This window comes from Ambystoma mexicanum, chromosome 8 (assembly GCF_040938575.1).
Source record: "Ambystoma mexicanum isolate Mex_15411 chromosome 8, UKY_AmexF1_1, whole genome shotgun sequence".
NCBI classification, from domain to species: Eukaryota; Metazoa; Chordata; class Amphibia; order Caudata; family Ambystomatidae; genus Ambystoma; species Ambystoma mexicanum.
This window is the reverse complement of record NC_090929.1, coordinates 598,686,413-598,708,622: the sequence shown is the minus strand read 5'-3', so window position 1 is coordinate 598,708,622 and position 22,210 is coordinate 598,686,413.

Sequence of the window (22,210 nt, the reverse complement as noted above, 5' to 3'; positions counted from 1 at the left end):
CCCTAAAGTCTGGAAAATGTTGGTGGCCCAAAAACATTGTGAGAGATCTCTGAATGTCCCAAAAACATTTACAGCCTGAAAGGGGCATTAACCCATATCCTAGACCACTGTAATTCTCCAAAATATTTTTGCCACGGAAAATGCATCCTACACCCCTGAAAGTTCAGAAAATGTTAGCAGCACAAAAAAGGCCTTAAAATGCATCTTAGGCCTGCAAAAATGTTGAAATCTTTGGAGGCCCAAAAAAGGGGTTTACAGGCATCGTAGACCCTCTAAAGTCTGTAAAATGTTGGTGGCCCAAAAACATTGTGAGAGATCTCTGAATGTCCCAAAAACATTTACAGCCTGAAAGGGGCATTAACCCACATCCTAGACCACTGTAATTACCAAAAATATTTCTGGCACGAAAAATGCATCCTACACCCCTGAAAGTTAAGAAAATGTTAGCAGCCCAAAAAGGCCTTAAAATGCATTTTAGGCCTGCAAAAATGTTGAAATGTTTGGATGCCCAAAAAAGGAGTCAACAGGCATCGTAGACCCCATAAAGTCCAGAATATGTCGGTGGCCCAAAAACGGTGTGAGAGAGCTCTGAATCTCCCAAAAACATTTGCAGTCTGAAAAGGACATTAACCCGCATGCTAGACCCCTGAAATTCCCAAAAATATTTTTGGCACGAAAAATGCATCCTACAACCCTGAAAGTTCAGAATATGTCAGCATTCCAAAAAAGGCCTTAAAATGCATCTTAGGCCTGAAAAAATGTTGAAATCTTTGGAGGCCCAAAAAAGGGGTTTACAGGCATCGTAGACCCCCTAAAGTCTGGAAAATGTTGGTGGCCCAAAAACATTGTGAGAGAGCTCTGAATGTCCCAAAAACATTTGCAGCCTGAAAGAGGCATTAACCCAAATCCTAGACCACTGAAATTCCCAAAAATATTTTTGGCACGAAAAATGCATCCTAAACCCCTGAAAGTACAGAATATGTTAGCAGCCCAAAAAAGGCCTTAAATGCAATTTAAGCCTGCAAAAATGTTGAAATGTTTGGAGGCCCAAAAAAAAGGTTTACCGGCATAAAGTCCAGAAAATGTTGGTGGCCCAAAGACATTGTGAGAGAGCTCTGAATGTCCCAAAAACATTAGCAGCCCAAAAGGGGCATTAACCCAAATCCTAGACCACTGAAATTACCAAAAATATTTCTGGCACGAAAAATGCATCCTACACCCCTGAAAGTTCAGAAAATGTTAGCAGCCCAAAAAAGGCCTTAAAATGCATCTTAGGCCTGCAAAAATGTTGAAATGTTTGGATGCCCAAAAAAGGGGTTTACAGGCATCTTAGACCCCCTAAAGTTCAGAAAATGTTGGTGGCCCAAAAACAGTGTGAGAGAGGTCTGAATGTCCCAAAAGCATTTGCAGCCTGAAAGGGGCATTAACCCACATCCTAGACCACTGAAATTCCCAAAACAAAAATATTTTTGCCACGAAAAATGGATCCTACAACCCCGAAAGCACAGAATATGTTAGCAGCCCAAAAAAGGCCTTAAAATGCATCTTAGGCCTGCAAAAATGTTGAAATCTTTGGAGGCCCAAAAAAGGGGTTTACAGGCATTGTAGACCCCCTAAAGTCCATAAAATGTTGGTGGCCCAAAAGCAGTGTGAGAGAGCTCGGAATGTCCCAAAAGCATTTGCAGCTTGAAAGGGGCATTAACCTGCATCCTAGACCACTGAAATTCCCAAAAATATTTTTGCCACGAAAAATGCATCCTACATCCCCGAAAGTACAGAATATGTTAGCAGCCCAAAAAAGGCCTTAAAATGCATTTTAGGCCTGCAAAAATGTTGAAATGTTTGGATGCCCAAAAAAGAGGTTAACAGGCATCGTAGACCCCATAAAGTCCAGAATATGTCGGTGGCCCAAAAACGGTGTGAGAGAGCTCTGAATCTCCCAAAAACATTTGCAGTCTTAAAAGGACATTAACCCGCATGCTAGACCCCTGAAATTCCCAAAAATATTTTTGACACGAAAAATGCATCCTACAACCCTGAAAGTTCAGAATATGTCAGCATTCCAAAAAAGGCCTTAAAATGCATCTTAGGCCTGAAAAAATGTTGAAATCTTTGGAGGCCCAAAAAAGGGGTTTACAGGCATCGTAGACCCCCTAAAGTCTGGAAAATGTTGGTGGCCCAAAAACATTGTGAGAGAGCTCTGAATGTCCCAAAAACATTTGCAGCCTGAAAGGGGCATTAACCCAAATCCTAGACCACTTTAATTCCCAAAAATATTTTTGGCACGAAAAATGCATCCTAAACCCCTGAAAGTACAGAATATGTTAGCAGCCCAAAAAAGGCCTTAAATGCAATTTAGGCCTGCAAAAATGTTGAAATGTTTGGAGGCCCAAAAAAAAGGTTTACCGGCATCGTAGACCCCCTAAAGTCCAGAAAATGTTGGTGGCCCAAAGACATTGTGAGAGAGCTCTGAATCACCCAAAAACATTAGCAGCCCAAAAGGGGCATTAACCCAAATCCTAGACCACTGAAATTACCAAAAATATTTCTGGCACGAAAAATGCATCCTACACCCCTGAAAGTTCAGAAAATGTTACCAGCCCAAAAAAGGCCTTAAAATGCATCTTAGGCCTGCAAAAATGTTGAAATGTTTGGTGCCCAAAAAAGGGGTTTACAGGCATCTTAGACCCCCTAAAGTTCAGAAAATGTTGGTGGCCCAAAAACAGTGTGAGAGAGGTCTGAATGTCCCAAAAGCATTTGCAGCCTGAAAGGGGCATTAACCCACATCCTAGACCACTGAAATTCCCAAAACAAAAATATTTTTGCCACGAAAAATGGATCCTACAACCCCGAAAGCACAGAATATGTTAGCAGCCCAAAAAGGCCTTAAAATGCATCTTAGGCCTGCAAAAATGTTGAAATCTTTGGAGGCCCAAAAAAGGGGTTTACAGGCATCAGACCCCCTAAAGTCCATAAAATGTTGGTGGCCCAAAAGCAGTGTGAGAGAGCTCGGAATGTCCCAAAAGCATTTGCAGCTTGAAAGGGGCATTAAACTGCATCCTAGACCACTGAAATTCCCAAAAATATTTTTGGCACGAAAAATGCATCCTACCCCCCTGAAAGTACAGAATATGTTAGCAGCCCAAAAAAGGCCTTAAATGCATTTTAGGCCTGCAAAAATGTTGAAATGTTTGGAGGACCAAAAAAAAGGTTTACAGGCATCGTAGACCCCCTAAAGTCCAGAAAATGTTGGTGGCCCAAAAACATTGTGAGAGAGCTCTGAATGCCCCAAAAACATTTGCAGCCTGAAAGGGGCATTAACCCAAATCCTAGACCACTGAAATTACCAAAAATATTTCTGGCACGAAAAATGCATCCTACACCCCTGAAAGTTCAGAAAATGTTAGCAGCCCAAAAAGGCCTTAAAATGCATCTTAGGCCTGCAAAAATGTTGAAATGTTTGGATGCCCAAAAAAGGGGTTAACAGGCATCGAAGACCCCCTAAAGTCCAGAATATGTCGGTGGCCCAAAAACGGTGTGAGAGAGCTCTGAATCTCCCAAAAACATTTGCAGTCTGAAAAGGACATTAACCCGCATGCTAGACCCCTGAAATTCCCAAAAATATTTTTAGCACGAAAAATGCATCCTACAACCCTGAAAGTTCAGAATATGTCAGCATTCCAAAAAAGGCATTAAAATGCATCTTAGGCCTGAAAAAATGTTGAAATCTTTGGAGGCCCAAAAAAGGGGTTTACAGGCATCGTAGACCCCCTAAAGTCTGGAAAATGTTGGTGGCCCAAAAACATTGTGAGAGATCTCTGAATGTCCCAAAAACATTTACAGCCTGAAAGGGGCATTAACCCGCATCCTAGACCACTGAAATTCCCAAAAATATTTTTGGTACGAAAAATGCATCCTACCCCCCTGAAAGTACAGAATATGTTAGCAGCCCAAAAAAGGCCTTAAATGCATTTTAGGCCTGAAAAAATGTTGAAATCTTTGGAGGCCCAAAAAAGGGGTTTACAGGCATTGTAGACCCCCTAAAGTCTGGAAAATGTTGGTGGCCCAAAAACATTGTGAGAGATCTCTGAATGTCCCAAAAACATTTACAGCCTGAAAGGGGCATTAACCCACATCCTAGACCACTGTAATTCTCCAAAATATTTTTGCCACGAAAAATGCATCTTACATCCCCGAAAGTACAGAATATGTTAGCAGCCCGAAAAAGGCCTTAAAATGCATCTTAGGCCGGCAAAAATGTTGAAATCTTTGGAGGCCCAAAAAAGGGGTTTACAGGCATCGTAGACCACCTAAAGTCCAGAAAATGTCGGTGGCCCAAAAACGGTGTGAGAGAGCTCTGAATCTCCCAAAAACATTTGCAGTCTGAAAAGGACATTAACCCGCATGCTAGACCCCTGAAATTCCCAAAAATATTTTTGGCACGAAAAATGCATCCTAAACCCCTGAAAGTACAGAATATGTTAGCAGCCCAAAAAAGGCCTTAAATGCAATTTAGGCCTGCAAAAATGTTGAAATGTTTGGAGGCCCAAAAAAAAGGTTTACCGGCATCGTAGACCCCCTAAAGTCCAGAAAATGTTGGTGGCCCAAAGACATTGTGAGAGAGCTCTGAATGTCCCAAAAACATTAGCAGCCCAAAAGGGGCATTAACCCAAATCCTAGACCACTGAAATTACCAAAAATATTTCTGGCACGAAAAATGCAACCTACACCCCTGAAAGTTCAGAAAATGTTAGCAGCCCAAAAAAGGCCTTAAAATGCATCATAGGCCTGCAAAAATGTTGAAATGTTTGGATGCCCAAAAAGGGGTTTACAGGCATCGTAGACCCCCTAAAGTCCATAAAATGTTGGTGGCCCAAAAGCAGTGTGAGAGAGCTCGGAATGTCCCAAAAGCATTTGCAGCTTGAAAGGGGCATTAACCTGCATCCTAGACCACTGAAATTACCAAAAATATTTCTGGCACGAAAAATGCATCCTACACCCCTGAAAGTTCAGAAAATGTTAGCAGCCCAAAAAGGCCTTAAAATGCATTTTAGGCCTGCAAAAATGTTGAAATGTTTGGATGCCCAAAAAAGGGGTTAACAGGCATCGTAGACCCCATTAAGGCCAGAATATGTCGGTGGCCCAAAAATGGTGTGAGAGAGCTCTGAATCTCCCAAAAACATTTGCAGTCTGAAAAGGACATTAACCCGCATGCTAGACCCCTGAAATTCCCAAAAATATTTTTGGCACGAAAAATGCATCCTACAACCCTGAAAGTTCAGAATATGTCAGCATTCCAAAAAAGGCCTTAAAATGCATCTTAGGCCTGAAAAAATGTTGAAATCTTTGGAGGCCCAAAAAAGGGGTTTACAGGCATCGTAGACCCCCTAAAGTCTGGAAAATGTTGGTGGCCCAAAAACATTGTGAGAGAGCTCTGAATGTCCCAAGAACATTTGCAGTCTGAAAGGGGCATTAACCCAAATCCTAGACCACTGAAATTACCAAAAATATTTCTGGCACGAAAAATGCATCCTACACCCCTGAAAGTTCAGAAAATGTTAGCAGCCCAAAAAGGCCTTAAAATGCATCTTAGGCCTGCAAAAATGTTGAAATGTTTGGATGCCCAAAAAAGGGGTTAACAGGCATCGAAGACCCCCTAAAGTCCAGAATATGTCGGTGGCCCAAAAACGGTGTGAGAGAGCTCTGAATCTCCCAAAAACATTTGCAGTCTGAAAAGGACATTAACCCGCATGCTAGACCCCTGAAATTCCCAAAAATATTTTTGGCACGAAAAATGCATCCTACAACCCTGAAAGTTCAGAATATGTCAGCATTCCAAAAAAGGCATTAAAATGCATCTTAGGCCTGAAAAAATGTTGAAATCTTTGGAGGCCCAAAAAAGGGGTTTACAGGCATCGTAGACCCCCTAAAGTCTGGAAAATGTTGGTGGCCCAAAAACATTGTGAGAGATCTCTGAATGTCCCAAAAACATTTACAGCCTGAAAGGGGCATTAACCCGCATCCTAGACCACTGAAATTCCCAAAAATATTTTTGGTACGAAAAATTCATCCTACCCCCCTGAAAGTACAGAATATGTTAGCAGCCCAAAAAAGGCCTTAAATGCATTTTAGGCCTGAAAAAATGTTGAAATCTTTGGAGGCCCAAAAAAGGGGTTTACAGGCATCGTAGACCCCCTAAAGTCTGGAAAATGTTGGTGGCCCAAAAACATTGTGAGAGATCTCTGAATGTCCCAAAAACATTTACAGCCTGAAAGGGGCATTAACCCACATCCTAGACCACTGTAATTCTCCAAAATATTTTTGCCACGAAAAATGCATCCTACATCCCCGAAAGTACAGAATATGTTAGCAGCCCGAAAAAGGCCTTAAAATGCATCTTAGGCCGGCAAAAATGTTGAAATCTTTGGAGGCCCAAAAAAGGGGTTTACAGGCATCGTAGACCAACTAAAGTCCAGAAAATGTTGGTGGCCCAAAAGCAGTGTGAGAGAGCTCAGAATGTCCCAAAAGCATTTGCAGCTTGAAAGGGGCATTAACCCGCATCCTAGACCAATGAAATTCCCAAAAATATTTTTGGCACGAAAAATGCATCCTACATCCCCGAAAGTACAGAATATGTTAGCAGCCAAAAAAAGGCCTTAAAATGCATCTTAGGCCGGCAAAAATGTTGAAATCTTTGGAGGCCCAAAAAAGGGGTTTACAGACATCGTAGACCCCCTAAAGTCCAGAAAATGTTGGTGGCCCAAAAACATTGTGAGAGAGCTCTGAATGTCCCAAAAACATTTGCAGCCTGAAAGGGGCATTAACCCAAATCCTAGACCACTGAAATTTCCAAAAATATTTTTGGCACGAAAAATGCATCCTAAACCCCTGAAAGTACAGAATATGTTAGCAGCCCAAAAAAGGCCTTAAATGCAATTTAGGCCTGCAAAAATGTTGAAATGTTTGGAGGCCCAAAAAAAAGGTTTACCGGCATCGTAGACCCCCTAAAGTCCAGAAAATGTCGGTGGCCCAAAAACGGTGTGAGAGAGCTCTGAATCTCCCAAAAACATTTGCAGTCTGAAAAGGACATTAACCCGCATGCTAGACCCCTGAAATTCCCAAAAATATTTTTGGCACGAAAAATGCATCCTACAACCCTGAAAGTTCAGAATATGTCAGCATTCCAAAAAAGGCCTTAAAATGCATCTTAGGCCTGAAAAAATATTGAAATCTTTGGAGGCCCAAAAAAGGGGTTTACAGGCATCGTAGACCCCCTAAAGTCTGGAAAATGTTGGTGGCCCAAAAACATTGTGAGAGAGCTCTGAATGTCCCAAAAACATTTGCAGCCTGAAAGGGGCATTAACCCAAATCCTAGACCACTGAAATTACCAAAAATATTTCTGGCACGAAAAATGCATCCTACACCCCTGAAAGTTCAGAAAATGTTAGCAGCCCAAAAGGCCTTAAAAAGCATCTTAGGCCTGCAAAAATGTTGAAATGTTTGGATGCCCAAAAAAGGGGTTAACAGGCATCGAAGACCCCCTAAAGTCCAGAATATGTCGGTGGCCCATAAACGGTGTGAGAGAGCTCTGAATCTCCCAAAAACATTTGCAGTCTGAAAAGGACATTAACCCGCATGCTAGACCCCTGAAATTCCCAAAAATATTTTTGGCACGAAAAATGCATCCTACAACCCTGAAAGTTCAGAATATGTCAGCATTCCAAAAAAGGCATTAAAATGCATCTTAGGCCTGAAAAAATGTTGAAATCTTTGGAGGCCCAAAAAAGGGGTTTACAGGCATCGTAGACCCCCTAAAGTCTGGAAAATGTTGGTGGCCCAAAAACATTGTGAGAGATCTCTGAATGTCCCAAAAACATTTACAGCCTGAAAGGGGCATTAACCCGCATCCTAGACCACTGAAATTCCCAAAAATATTTTTGGTACGAAAAATGCATCCTACCCCCCTGAAAGTACAGAATATGTTAGCGGCCCAAAAAAGGCCTTAAATGCATTTTAGGCCTGAAAAAATGTTGAAATCTTTGGAGGCCCAAAAAAGGGGTTTACAGGCATCGTAGACCACCTAAAGTCCAGAAAATGTTGGTGGCCCAAAAGCAGTGTGAGAGAGCTCAGAATGTCCCAAAAGCATTTGCAGCTTGAAAGGGGCATTAACCCGCATCCTAGACCAATGAAATTCCCAAAAATATTTTTGGCATGAAAAATGCATCCTACATCCCCGAAAGTACAGAATATGTTAGCAGCCCGAAAAAGGCCTTAAAATGCATCTTAGGCCGGCAAAAATGTTGAAATCTTTGGAGGCCCAAAAAAGGGGTTTACAGGCATCGTAGACCACCTAAAGTCCAGAAAATGTTGGTGGCCCAAAAGCAGTGTGAGAGAGCTCAGAATGTCCCAAAAGCATTTGCAGCTTGAAAGGGGCATTAACCCGCATCCTAGACCAATGAAATTCCCAAAAATATTTTTGGCATGAAAAATGCATCCTACATCCCCGAAAGTACAGAATATGTTAGCAGCCAAAAAAAGGCCTTAAAATGCATCTTAGGCCGGCAAAAATGTTGAAATCTTTGGAGGCCCAAAAAAGGGGTTTACAGACATCGTAGACCCCCTAAAGTCCAGAAAATGTTGGTGGCCCAAAGACATTGTGAGAGAGCTCTGAATGTCCCAAAAACATTAGCAGCCCAAAAGGGGCATTAACCCAAATCCTAGACCACTGAAATTACCAAAAATATTTCTGGCACGAAAAATGCATCCTACACCCCTGAAAGTTCAGAAAATGTTAGCAGCCCAAAAAAGGCCTTAAAATGCATCTTAGGCTGGCAAAAATGTTGAAATGTTTGGATGCCCAAAAAAGGGCTTTACAGGCATCTTAGACCCCCTAAAGTCCAGAATATGTCGGTGGCCCAAAAACGGTGTGAGAGAGCTCTGAATCTCCCAAAAACATTTGCAGTCTGAAAAGGACATTAACCCGCATGCTAGACCCCTGAAATTCCCAAAAATATTTTTGGCACGAAAAATGCATCCTACAACCCTGAAAGTTCAGAATATGTCAGAATTCCAAAAAAGGCCTTAAAATGCATCTTAGGCCTGAAAAAATGTTGAAATCTTTGGAGGTCCAAAAAAGGGGTTTACAGGCATCGTAGGCCCCCTAAAGTCTGGAAAATCTTGGTGGCCCAAAAACATTGTGAGAGATCTCTGAATGTCCCAAAAACATTTACAGCCTGAAAGGGGCATTAACCCACATCCTAGACCACTGTAATTCTCCAAAATATTTTTGCCACGAAAAATGCATCCTACACCCCTGAAAGTTCAGAAAATGTTAGCAGCACAAAAAAGGCCTTAAAATGCATCTTAGGCCTGCAAAAATGTTGAAATCTTTGGAGGCCCAAAAACGGGGTTTACAGGCATCGTAGACCCCCTAAAGTCTGTAAAATGTTGGTGGCCCAAAAACATTGTGAGAGATCTCTGAATGTCCCAAAAACATTTACAGCCTGAAAGGGGCATTAACCCACATCCTAGACCACTGTAATTACCAAAAATATTTCTGGCACGAAAAATGCATCCTACACCCCTGAAAGTTCAGAAAATGTTAGCAGCCCAAAAAGGCCTTAAAATGCATCTTAGGCCGGCAAAAATGTTGAAATCTTTGGAGGCCCAAAAAAGGGGTTTACAGACATCGTAGACCCCCTAAAGTCCAGAAAATGTTGGTGGCCCAAAAACATTGTGAGAGAGCTCTGAATGTCCCAAAAACATTTGCAGCCTGAAAGGGGCATTTACCCAAATCCTAGACCACTGAAATTCCCAAAAATATTTTTGGCACGAAAATTCATCCTAAACCCCTGAAAGTACAGAATATGTTAGCAGCCCAAAAAAGGCCTTAAATGCAATTTAGGCCTGCAAAAATGTTGAAATGTTTGGAGGCCCAAAAAAAAGGTTTACCGGCATCGTAGACCCCCTAAAGTCCAGAAAATGTTGGTGGCCCAAAGACATTGTGAGAGAGCTCTGAATGTCCCAAAAACATTAGCAGCCCAAAAGGGGCATTAACCAAAATCCTAGACCACTGAAATTACCAAAAATATTTCTGGCACGAAAAATGCATCCTACACCCCTGAAAGTTCAGAAAATGTTAGCAGCCCAAAAAAGGCCTTAAAATGCATCTTAGGCCGGCAAAAATGTTGAAATGTTTGGATGCCCAAAAAAGGGCTTTACAGGCATCTTAGACCCCCTAAAGTTCAGAAAATGTTGGTGGCCCAAAAACAGTGTGAGAGCTCTGAATGTCCCAAAAGCATTTGCAGCCTGAAAGGGGCATTAACCCACATCCTAGACCACTGAAATTCCCAAAACAAAAATATTTTTGCCACGAAAAATGGATCCTACAACCCCGAAAGTACAGAATATGTTAGCAGCCCAAAAAAGGCCTTAAAATGCATCTTAGGCCTGCAAAAATGTTGAAATCTTTGGAGGCCCAAAAAAGGGGTTTACAGGCATCGTAGACCCCCTAAAGTCTGTAAAATGTTGGTGGCCCAAAAACATTGTGAGAGATCTCTGAATGTCCCAAAAGCATTTGCAGCTTGAAAGGGGCATTAACCCGCATCCTAGACCACTGAAATTACCAAAAATATTTCTGGCACGAAAAAATGCATCCTACACCCCTGAAAGTTCAGAAAATGTTAGCAGCCCAAAAAGGCCTTAAAATGCATCTTAGGCCTGCAAAAATGTTGAAATGTTTGTATGCCCAAAAAAGGGGTTTACAGGCATCGTAGATCCCCTAAAGTCCAGAATATGTCGGTGGCCCAAAAACGGTGTGAGAGAGCTCTGAATCTCCCAAAAACATTTGCAGTCTGAAAAGGACATTAACCCGCATGCTAGACCCCTGAAATTCCCAAAAATATTTTTGGCACGAAAAATGCATCCTACAACCCTGAAAGTTCGGAATATGTCAGAATTCCAAAAAAGGCATTAAAATGCATCTTAGGCCTGAAAAAATGTTGAAATCTTTGGAGGCCCAAAAAAGGGGTTTACAGGCATCGTAGACCCCCTAAAGTCTGGAAAATGATGGTGGCCCAAAAACATTGTGAGAGATCTCTGAATGTCCCAAAAACATTTACAGCCTGAAAGGGGCATTAACCCGCATCCTAGACCACTGAAATTCCCAAAAATATTTTTAGTACGAAAAATGCATCCTACCCCCCTGAAAGTACAGAATATGTTAGCAGCCCAAAAAAGGCCTTAAATGCATTTTAGGCCTGAAAAAATGTTGAAATCTTTGGAGGTCCAAAAAAGGGGTTTACAGGCATCGTAGGCCCCCTAAAGTCTGGAAAATGTTGGTGGCCCAAAAACATTGTGAGAGATCTCTGAATGTCCCAAAAACATTTACAGCCTGAAAGGGGCATTAACCCACATCCTAGACCACTGTAATTCTCCAAAATATTTTTGCCACGAAAAATGCATCCTACACCCCTGAAAGTTCAGAAAATGTTAGCAGCACAAAAAAGGCCTTAAAATGCATCTTAGGCCTGCAAAAATGTTGAAATGTTTGGATGCCCAAAAAAGGGGTTAACAGGCATCGTAGACCCCATAAAGTCCAGAATATGTCGGTGGCCCAAAAACGGTGTGAGAGAGCTCTGAATCTCCCAAAAACATTTGCAGTCTGAAAAGGACATTAACCCGCATGCTAGACCCCTGAAATTCCCAAAAATATTTTTGCCACGAAAAATGGATCCTACAACCCCGAAAGCACAGAATATGTTAGCAGCCCAAAAAAGGCCTTAAAATGCATCTTAGGCCTGCAAAAATGTTGAAATCTTTGGAGGCCCAAAAAAGGGGTTTACAGGCATCGTAGACCCCCTAAAGTCCATAAAATGTTGGTGGCCCAAAAGCAGTGTGAGAGAGCTCGGAATGTCCCAAAAGCATTTGCAGCTTGAAAAGGGCATTAACCCAAATCCTAGACCACTGAAATTCCCAAAAATATTTTTGGCACGAAAAATGCATCCTACCCCCCTGAAAGTACAGAATATGTTAGCAGCCCAAAAAAGGCCTTAAATGCATTTTAGGCCTGCAAAAATGTTGAAATGTTTGGAGGCCCAAAAAAGGGGTTAACAGGCATCAAAGACCCCCTAAAGTCCAGAATATGTCGGTGGCCCAAAAACGGTGTGAGAGAGCTCTGAATCTGCCAAAAACATTTGCAGTCTGAAAAGGACATTAACCCGCATGCTAGACCCCTGAAATTCCCAAAAATATTTTTGGCACGAAAAATGCATCCTACAACCCTGAAAGTTCAGAATATGTCAGCATTCCAAAAAAGGCATTAAAATGCATCTTAGGCCTGAAAAAATGTTGAAATCTTTGGAGGCCCAAAAAAGGGGTTTACAGGCATCGTAGACCCCCTAAAGTCTGGAAGATGTTGGTGGCCCAAAAACATTGTGAGAGATCTCTGAATGTCCCAAAAACATTTACAGCCTGAAAGGGGCATTAACCCACATCCTAGACCACTGTAATTCTCCAAAATATTTTTGCCACGAAAAATGCATCCTACATCCCCGAAAGTACAGCATATGTTAGCAGCCCAAAAAAGGCCTTAAAATGCATCTTAGGCCGGCAAAAATGTTGAAATCTTTGGAGGCCCAAAAAAGGGGTTTACAGGCATCGTAGACCACCTAAAGTCCAGAAAATGTTGGTGGCCCAAAAGCAGTATGAGAGAGCTCAGAATGTCCCAAAAGCATTTGCAGCTTGAAAGAGGCATTAACCCGCATCCTAGACCACTGAAATTCCCAAAAATATTTTTGGCACGAAAAATGCATCCTACATCCCCGAAAGTACAGAATATGTTAGCAGCCAAAAAAAGGCCTTAAAATGCATCTTAGGCCGGCAAAAATGTTGAAATCTTTGGAGGCCCAAAAAAAGGGTTTACAGACATCGTAGACCCCCTAAAGTCCAGAAAATGTTGGTGGCCCAAAAACATTGTGAGAGAGCTCTGAATGTCCCAAAAACATTTGCAGCCTGAAAGGGGCATTAACCCAAATCCTAGACCACTGAAATTCCCAAAAATATTTTTGGCACGAAAAATGCATCCTAAACCCCTGAAAGTACAGAATATGTTAGCAGCCCAAAAAAGGCCTTAAATGCAATTTAGGCCTGCAAAAATGTTGAAATGTTTGGAGGCCCAAAAAAAAGGTTTACCGGCATCGTAGACCCCCTAAAGTCCAGAAAATGTTGGTGGCCCAAAGACATTGTGAGAGAGCTCTGAATGTCCCAAAAACATTAGCAGCCCAAAAGGGGCATTAACCCAAATCCTAGACCACTGAAATTACCAAAAATATTTCTGGCACGAAAAAATGCATCCTACACCCCTGAAAGTTCAGAAATTGTTAGCAGCCCAAAAAAGGCCTTAAAATGCATCTTAGGCCTGCAAAAATGTTGAAATGTTTGGATGCCCAAAAAAAGGGGCTTACAGGCATCTTAGACCCCCTAAAGTTCAGAAAATGTTGGTGGCCCAAAAACAGTGTGAGAGAGCTCTGAATGTCCCAAAAACATTTACAGCCTGAAAGGGGCATTAACCCACATCCTAGACCACTGTAATTCTCCAAAATATTTTTGCCACGAAAAATGCATCCTACACCCCTGAAAGTTCAGAAAATGTTAGCAGCACAAAAAAGGCCTTAAAATGCATCTTAGGCCTGCAAAAATGTTGAAATCTTTGGAGGCCCAAAAAAAAGGTTTACAGGCATCGTAGACCCCCTAAAGTCCAGAAAATGTTGGTGGCCCAAAAACATTGTGAGAGATCTCTGAATGTCCCAAAAACATTTACAGCCTGAAAGGGGCATTAACCCACATCCTAGACCACTGAAATTACCAAAAATATTTCTGGCACGAAAAATGCATCCTACACCCCTGAAAGTTCAGAAAATGTTAGCAGCCCAAAAAGGCCTTAAAATGCATTTTAGGCCTGCAAAAATGTTGAAATGTTTGGATGCCCAAAAAAGGGGTTAACAGGCATCGTAGACCCCATAAAGTCCAGAATATGTCGGTGGCCCAAAAACAGTGTGAGAGAGGTCTGAATGTCCCAAAAGCATTTGCAGCCTGAAAGGGGCATTAACCCACATCCTACACCACTGAAATTTCCAAAACAAAAATATTTTTGCCATGAAAAATGGATCCTACAACCCCGAAAGCACAGAATATGTTAGCAGCCCAAAAAAGGCCTTAAAATGCATCTTAGGCCGGCAAAAATGTTGAAATCTTTGGAGGCCCAAAAAAGGGGTTTACAGGCATCATAGACCCCCTAAAGTCCATAAAATGTTGGTGGCCCAAAAGCAGTGTGAGAGAGCTCGGAATGTCCCAAAAGCATTTGCAGCTTGAAAGGGGCATTAACCTGCATCCTAGACCACTGAAATTCCCAAAAATATTTTTGGCACGAAAAATGCATCCTACCCCCTGAAAGTACAGAATATGTTAGCAGCCCAAAAAAGGCCTTAAATGCATTTTAGGCCTGCAAAAATGTTGAAATGTTTGGAGGCCCAAAAAAAAGGTTTACAGGCATCGTAGACCCCCTAAAGTCCAGAAAATGTTGGTGGCCCAAAAACATTGTGAGAGAGCTCTGAATGCCCCAAAAACATTTGCAGCCTGAAAGGGGCATTAACCCAAATCCTAGACCACTGAAATTACCAAAAATATTTCTGGCACGAAAAATGCATCCTACACCCCTGAAAGTTCAGAATATGTCAGCATTCCAAAAAAGGCATTAAAATGCATCTTAGGCCGGCAAAAATGTTGAAATCTTTGGAGGCCCAAAAAAGGGGTTTACAGGCATCGTAGACCACCTAAAGTCCAGAAAATGTTGGTGGCCCAAAAGCAGTGTGAGAGAGCTCAGAATGTCCCAAAAGCATTTGCAGCTTGAAAGGGGCATTAACCCGCATCCTAGACCAATGAAATTCCCAAAAATATTTTTGGCATGAAAAATGCATCCTACATCCCCGAAAGTACAGAATATGTTAGCAGCCAAAAAAAGGCCTTAAAATGCATCTTAGGCCGGCAAAAATGTTGAAATCTTTGGAGGCCCAAAAAAGGGGTTTACAGACATCGTAGACCCCCTAAAGTCCAGAAAATGTTGGTGGCCCAAAGACATTGTGAGAGAGCTCTGAATGTCCCAAAAACATTAGCAGCCCAAAAGGGGCATTAACCCAAATCCTAGACCACTGAAATTACCAAAAATATTTCTGGCACGAAAAATGCATCCTACACCCCTGAAAGTTCAGAAAATGTTAGCAGCCCAAAAAAGGCCTTAAAATGCATCTTAGGCTGGCAAAAATGTTGAAATGTTTGGATGCCCAAAAAAGGGCTTTACAGGCATCTTAGAGCCCCTAAAGTCCAGAATATGTCGGTGGCCCAAAAACGGTGTGAGAGAGCTCTGAATCTCCCAAAAACATTTGCAGTCTGAAAAGGACATTAACCCGCATGCTAGACCCCTGAAATTCCCAAAAATATTTTTGGCACGAAAAATGCATCCTACAACCCTGAAAGTTCAGAATATGTCAGAATTCCAAAAAAGGCCTTAAAATGCATCTTAGGCCTGAAAAAATGTTGAAATCTTTGGAGGTCCAAAAAAGGGGTTTACAGGCATCGTAGGCCCCCTAAAGTCTGGAAAATCTTGGTGGCCCAAAAACATTGTGAGAGATCTCTGAATGTCCCAAAAACATTTACAGCCTGAAAGGGGCATTAACCCACATCCTAGACCACTGTAATTCTCCAAAATATTTTTGCCACGAAAAATGCATCCTACACCCCTGAAAGTTCAGAAAATGTTAGCAGCACAAAAAAGGCCTTAAAATGCATCTTAGGCCTGCAAAAATGTTGAAATCTTTGGAGGCCCAAAAAAGGGGTTTACAGGCATCGTAGACCCCCTAAAGTCTGGAAAATGTTGGTGGCCCAAAAACATTGTGAGAGAGCTCTGAATGTCCCAAAAACATTTGCAGCCTGAAAGAGGCATTAACCCAAATCCTAGACCACTGAAATTCCCAAAAATATTTTTGGCACGAAAAATGCATCCTAAACCCCTGAAAGTACAGAATATGTTAGCAGCCCAAAAAAGGCCTTAAATGCAATTTAGGCCTGCAAAAATGTTGAAATGTTTGGAGGCCCAAAAAAAAGGTTTACCGGCATCGTAGACCCCCTAAAGTCCAGAAAATGTTGGTGGCCCAAAGACATTGTGAGAGAGCTCTGAATGTCCCAAAAACATTAGCAGCCCAAAAGGGGCATTAACCCAAATCCTAGACCACTGAAATTACCAAAAATATTTCTGGCACGAAAAATGCATCCTACACCCCTGAAAGTTCAGAAAATGTTAGCAGCCCAAAAAAGGCCTTAAAATGCATCTTAGGCCTGCAAAAATGTTGAAATGTTTGGATGCCCAAAAAAGGGGTTTACAGGCATCTTAGACCCCCTAAAGTTCAGAAAATGTTGGTGGCCCAAAAACAGTGTGAGAGAGGTCTGAATGTCCCAAAAGCATTTGCAGCCTGAAAGGGGCATTAACCCACATCCTAGACCACTGAAATTCCCAAAACAAAAATATTTTTGCCACGAAAAATGGATCCTACAACCCCGAAAGCACAGAATATGTTAGCAGCCCAAAAAAGGCCTTAAAATGCATCTTAGGCCTGCAAAAATGTTGAAATCTTTGGAGGCCCAAAAAAGGGGTTTACAGGCATTGTAGACCCCCTAAAGTCCATAAAATGTTGGTGGCCCAAAAGCAGTGTGAGAGAGCTCGGAATGTCCCAAAAGCATTTGCAGCTTGAAAGGGGCATTAACCTGCATCCTAGACCACTGAAATTCCCAAAAATATTTTTGCCACGAAAAATGCATCCTACATCCCCGAAAGTACAGAATATGTTAGCAGCCCAAAAAAGGCCTTAAAATGCATTTTAGGCCTGCAAAAATGTTGAAATGTTTGGATGCCCAAAAAAGAGGTTAACAGGCATCGTAGACCCCATAAAGTCCAGAATATGTCGGTGGCCCAAAAACGGTGTGAGAGAGCTCTGAATCTCCCAAAAACATTTGCAGTCTTAAAAGGACATTAACCCGCATGCTAGACCCCTGAAATTCCCAAAAATATTTTTGACACGAAAAATGCATCCTACAACCCTGAAAGTTCAGAATATGTCAGCATTCCAAAAAAGGCCTTAAAATGCATCTTAGGCCTGAAAAAATGTTGAAATCTTTGGAGGCCCAAAAAAGGGGTTTACAGGCATCGTAGACCCCCTAAAGTCTGGAAAATGTTGGTGGCCCAAAAACATTGTGAGAGAGCTCTGAATGTCCCAAAAACATTTGCAGCCTGAAAGGGGCATTAACCCAAATCCTAGACCACTTTAATTCCCAAAAATATTTTTGGCACGAAAAATGCATCCTAAACCCCTGAAAGTACAGAATATGTTAGCAGCCCAAAAAAGGCCTTAAATGCAATTTAGGCCTGCAAAAATGTTGAAATGTTTGGAGGCCCAAAAAAAAGGTTTACCGGCATCGTAGACCCCCTAAAGTCCAGAAAATGTTGGTGGCCCAAAGACATTGTGAGAGAGCTCTGAATCACCCAAAAACATTAGCAGCCCAAAAGGGGCATTAACCCAAATCCTAGACCACTGAAATTACCAAAAATATTTCTGGCACGAAAAATGCATCCTACACCCCTGAAAGTTCAGAAAATGTTACCAGCCCAAAAAAGGCCTTAAAATGCATCTTAGGCCTGCAAAAATGTTGAAATGTTTGGTGCCCAAAAAAGGGGTTTACAGGCATCTTAGACCCCCTAAAGTTCAGAAAATGTTGGTGGCCCAAAAACAGTGTGAGAGAGGTCTGAATGTCCCAAAAGCATTTGCAGCCTGAAAGGGGCATTAACCCACATCCTAGACCACTGAAATTCCCAAAACAAAAATATTTTTGCCACGAAAAATGGATCCTACAACCCCGAAAGCACAGAATATGTTAGCAGCCCAAAAAGGCCTTAAAATGCATCTTAGGCCTGCAAAAATGTTGAAATCTTTGGAGGCCCAAAAAAGGGGTTTACAGGCATCAGACCCCCTAAAGTCCATAAAATGTTGGTGGCCCAAAAGCAGTGTGAGAGAGCTCGGAATGTCCCAAAAGCATTTGCAGCTTGAAAGGGGCATTAAACTGCATCCTAGACCACTGAAATTCCCAAAAATATTTTTGGCACGAAAAATGCATCCTACCCCCCTGAAAGTACAGAATATGTTAGCAGCCCAAAAAAGGCCTTAAATGCATTTTAGGCCTGCAAAAATGTTGAAATGTTTGGAGGACCAAAAAAAAGGTTTACAGGCATCGTAGACCCCCTAAAGTCCAGAAAATGTTGGTGGCCCAAAAACATTGTGAGAGAGCTCTGAATGCCCCAAAAACATTTGCAGCCTGAAAGGGGCATTAACCCAAATCCTAGACCACTGAAATTACCAAAAATATTTCTGGCACGAAAAATGCATCCTACACCCCTGAAAGTTCAGAAAATGTTAGCAGCCCAAAAAGGCCTTAAAATGCATCTTAGGCCTGCAAAAATGTTGAAATGTTTGGATGCCCAAAAAAGGGGTTAACAGGCATCGAAGACCCCCTAAAGTCCAGAATATGTCGGTGGCCCAAAAACGGTGTGAGAGAGCTCTGAATCTCCCAAAAACATTTGCAGTCTGAAAAGGACATTAACCCGCATGCTAGACCCCTGAAATTCCCAAAAATATTTTTGGCACGAAAAATGCATCCTACAACCCTGAAAGTTCAGAATATGTCAGCATTCCAAAAAAGGCATTAAAATGCATCTTAGGCCTGAAAAAATGTTGAAATCTTTGGAGGCCCAAAAAAGGGGTTTACAGGCATCGTAGACCCCCTAAAGTCTGGAAAATGTTGGTGGCCCAAAAACATTGTGAGAGATCTCTGAATGTCCCAAAAACATTTACAGCCTGAAAGGGGCATTAACCTGCATCCTAGACCACTGAAATTCCCAAAAATATTTTTGGTACGAAAAATGCATCCTACCCCCCTGAAAGTACAGAATATGTTAGCAGCCCAAAAAAGGCCTTAAATGCATTTTAGGCCTGAAAAAATGTTGAAATCTTTGGAGGCCCAAAAAAGGGGTTTACAGGCATTGTAGACCCCTTAAAGTCTGGAAAATGTTGGTGGCCCAAAAACATTGTGAGAGATCTCTGAATGTCCCAAAAACATTTACAGCCTGAAAGGGGCATTAACCCACATCCTAGACCACTGTAATTCTCCAAAATATTTTTGCCACGAAAAATGCATCCTACATCCCCGAAAGTACCGAATATGTTAGCAGCCCGAAAAAGGCCTTAAAATGCATCTTAGGCCGGCAAAAATGTTGAAATCTTTGGAGGCCCAAAAAAGGGGTTTACAGGCATCGTAGACCACCTAAAGTCCAGAAAATGTCGGTGGCCCAAAAACGGTGTGAGAGAGCTCTGAATCTCCCAAAAACATTTGCAGTCTGAAAAGGACATTAACCCGCATGCTAGACCCCTGAAATTCCCAAAAATATTTTTGGCACGAAAAATGCATCCTAAACCCCTGAAAGTACAGAATATGTTAGCAGCCCAAAAAAGGCCTTAAATGCAATTTAGGCCTGCAAAAATGTTGAAATGTTTGGAGGCCCAAAAAAAAGGTTTACCGGCATCGTAGACCCCCTAAAGTCCAGAAAATGTTGGTGGCCCAAAGACATTGTGAGAGAGCTCTGAATGTCCCAAAAACATTAGCAGCCCAAAAGGGGCATTAACCCAAATCCTAGACCACTGAAATTACCAAAAATATTTCTGGCACGAAAAATGCAACCTACACCCCTGAAAGTTCAGAAAATGTTAGCAGCCCAAAAAAGGCCTTAAAATGCATCATAGGCCTGCAAAAATGTTGAAATGTTTGGATGCCCAAAAAAGGGGTTTACAGGCATCTTAGACCCCCTAAAGTTCAGAAAATGTTGGTGGCCCAAAAACAGTGTGAGAGAGGTCTGAATGTCCCAAAAGCATTTGCAGCCTGAAAGGGGCATTAACCCACATCCTAGACCACTGAAATTCCCAAAACAAAAATATTTTTGCCACGAAAAATGGATCCTACAACCCCGAAAGCACAGAATATGTTAGCAGCCCAAAAAAGGCCTTAAAATGCATCTTAGGCCTGCAAAAATGTTGAAATCTTTGGAGGCCCAAAAAAGGGGTTTACAGGCATCGTAGACCCCCTAAAGTCCATAAAATGTTGGTGGCCCAAAAGCAGTGTGAGAGAGCTCGGAATGTCCCAAAAGCATTTGCAGCTTGAAAGGGGCATTAACCTGCATCCTAGACCACTGAAATTACCAAAAATATTTCTGGCACGAAAAAATGCATCCTACACCCCTGAAAGTTCAGAAAATGTTAGCAGCCCAAAAAGGCCTTAAAATGCATCTTAGGCCTGCAAAAATGTTGAAATGTTTGTATGCCCAAAAAAGGGGTTTACAGGCATCGTAGACCCCCTAAAGTCCAGAATATGTCGGTGGCCCAAAAACGGTGTGAGAGAGCTCTGAATCTCCCAAAAACATTTGCAGTCTGAAAAGGACATTAACCCGCATGCTAGACCCCTGAAATTCCCAAAAATATTTTTGGCACGAAAAATGCATCCTACAACCCTGAAAGTTCAGAATATGTCAGAATTCCAAAAAAGGCCTTAAAATGCATCTTAGGCCTGAAAAAATGTTGAAATCTTTGGAGGTCCAAAAAAGGGGTTTACAGGCATCGTAGGCCCCCTAAAGTCTGGAAAATGTTGGTGGCCCAAAAACATTGTGAGAGATCTCTGAATGTCCCAAAAACATTTACAGCCTGAAAGGGGCATTAACCCACATCCTAGACCACTGTAATTCTCCAAAATATTTTTGCCACGAAAAATGCATCCTACACCCCTGAAAGTTCAGAAAATGTTAGCAGCACAAAAAAGGCCTTAAAATGCATCTTAGGCCTGCAAAAATGTTGAAATCTTTGGAGGCCCAAAAAGGGGTTTACAGGCATCGTAGACCCCCTAAAGTCTGTAAAATGTTGGTGGCCCAAAAACATTGTGAGAGATCTCTGAATGTCCCAAAAACATTTACAGCCTGAAAGGGGCATTAACCCACATCCTAGACCACTGTAATTACCAAAAATATTTCTGGCACGAAAAATGCATCCTACACCCCTGAAAGTTCAGAATATGTTAGCAGCCCAAAAAAGGCCTTAAATGCATTTTAGGCCTGAAAAAATGTTGAAATCTTTGGAGGCCCAAAAAAGGGGTTTACAGGCATCGTAGACCCCCTAAAGTCTGGAAAATGTTGGTGGCCCAAAAACATTGTGAGAGAGCTCTGAATGTCCCAAAAACATTTGCAGCCTGAAAGGGGCATTAACCCAAATCCTAGACCACTGAAATTCCCAAAAATATTTTTGGCACGAAAAATGCATCCTAAACCCCTGAAAGTACAGAATATGTTAGCAGCCCAAAAAAGGCCTTAAATGCAATTTAGGCCTGCAAAAATGTTGAAATGTTTGGAGGCCCAAAAAAAAGGTTTACCGGCATCGTAGACCCCCTAAAGTCCAGAAAATGTTGGTGGCCCAAAGACATTGTGAGAGAGCTCTGAATGTCCCAAAAACATTAGCAGCCCAAAAGGGGCATTAACCCAAATCCTAGACCACTGAAATTACCAAAAATATTTCTGGCACGAAAAATGCATCCTACACCCCTGAAAGTTCAGAAAATGTTAGCAGCCCAAAAAAGGCCTTAAAATGCATCTTAGGCCTGCAAAAATGTTGAAATGTTTGGTGCCCAAAAAAGGGGTTTACAGGCATCTTAGACCCCCTAAAGTTCAGAAAATGTTGGTGGCCCAAAAACAGTGTGAGAGAGGTCTGAATGTCCCAAAAGCATTTGCAGCCTGAAAGGGGCATTAACCCACATCCTAGACCACTGAAATTCCCAAAACAAAAATATTTTTGCCACGAAAAATGGATCCTACAACCCCGAAAGCACAGAATATGTTAGCAGCCCAAAAAGGCCTTAAAATGCATCTTAGGCCTGCAAAAATGTTGAAATCTTTGGAGGCCCAAAAAAGGGGTTTACAGGCATCGTAGACCCCCTAAAGTCTGGAAAATGTTGGTGGCCCAAAAACATTGTGAGAGATCTCTGAATGTCCCAAAAACATTTACAGCCTGAAAGGGG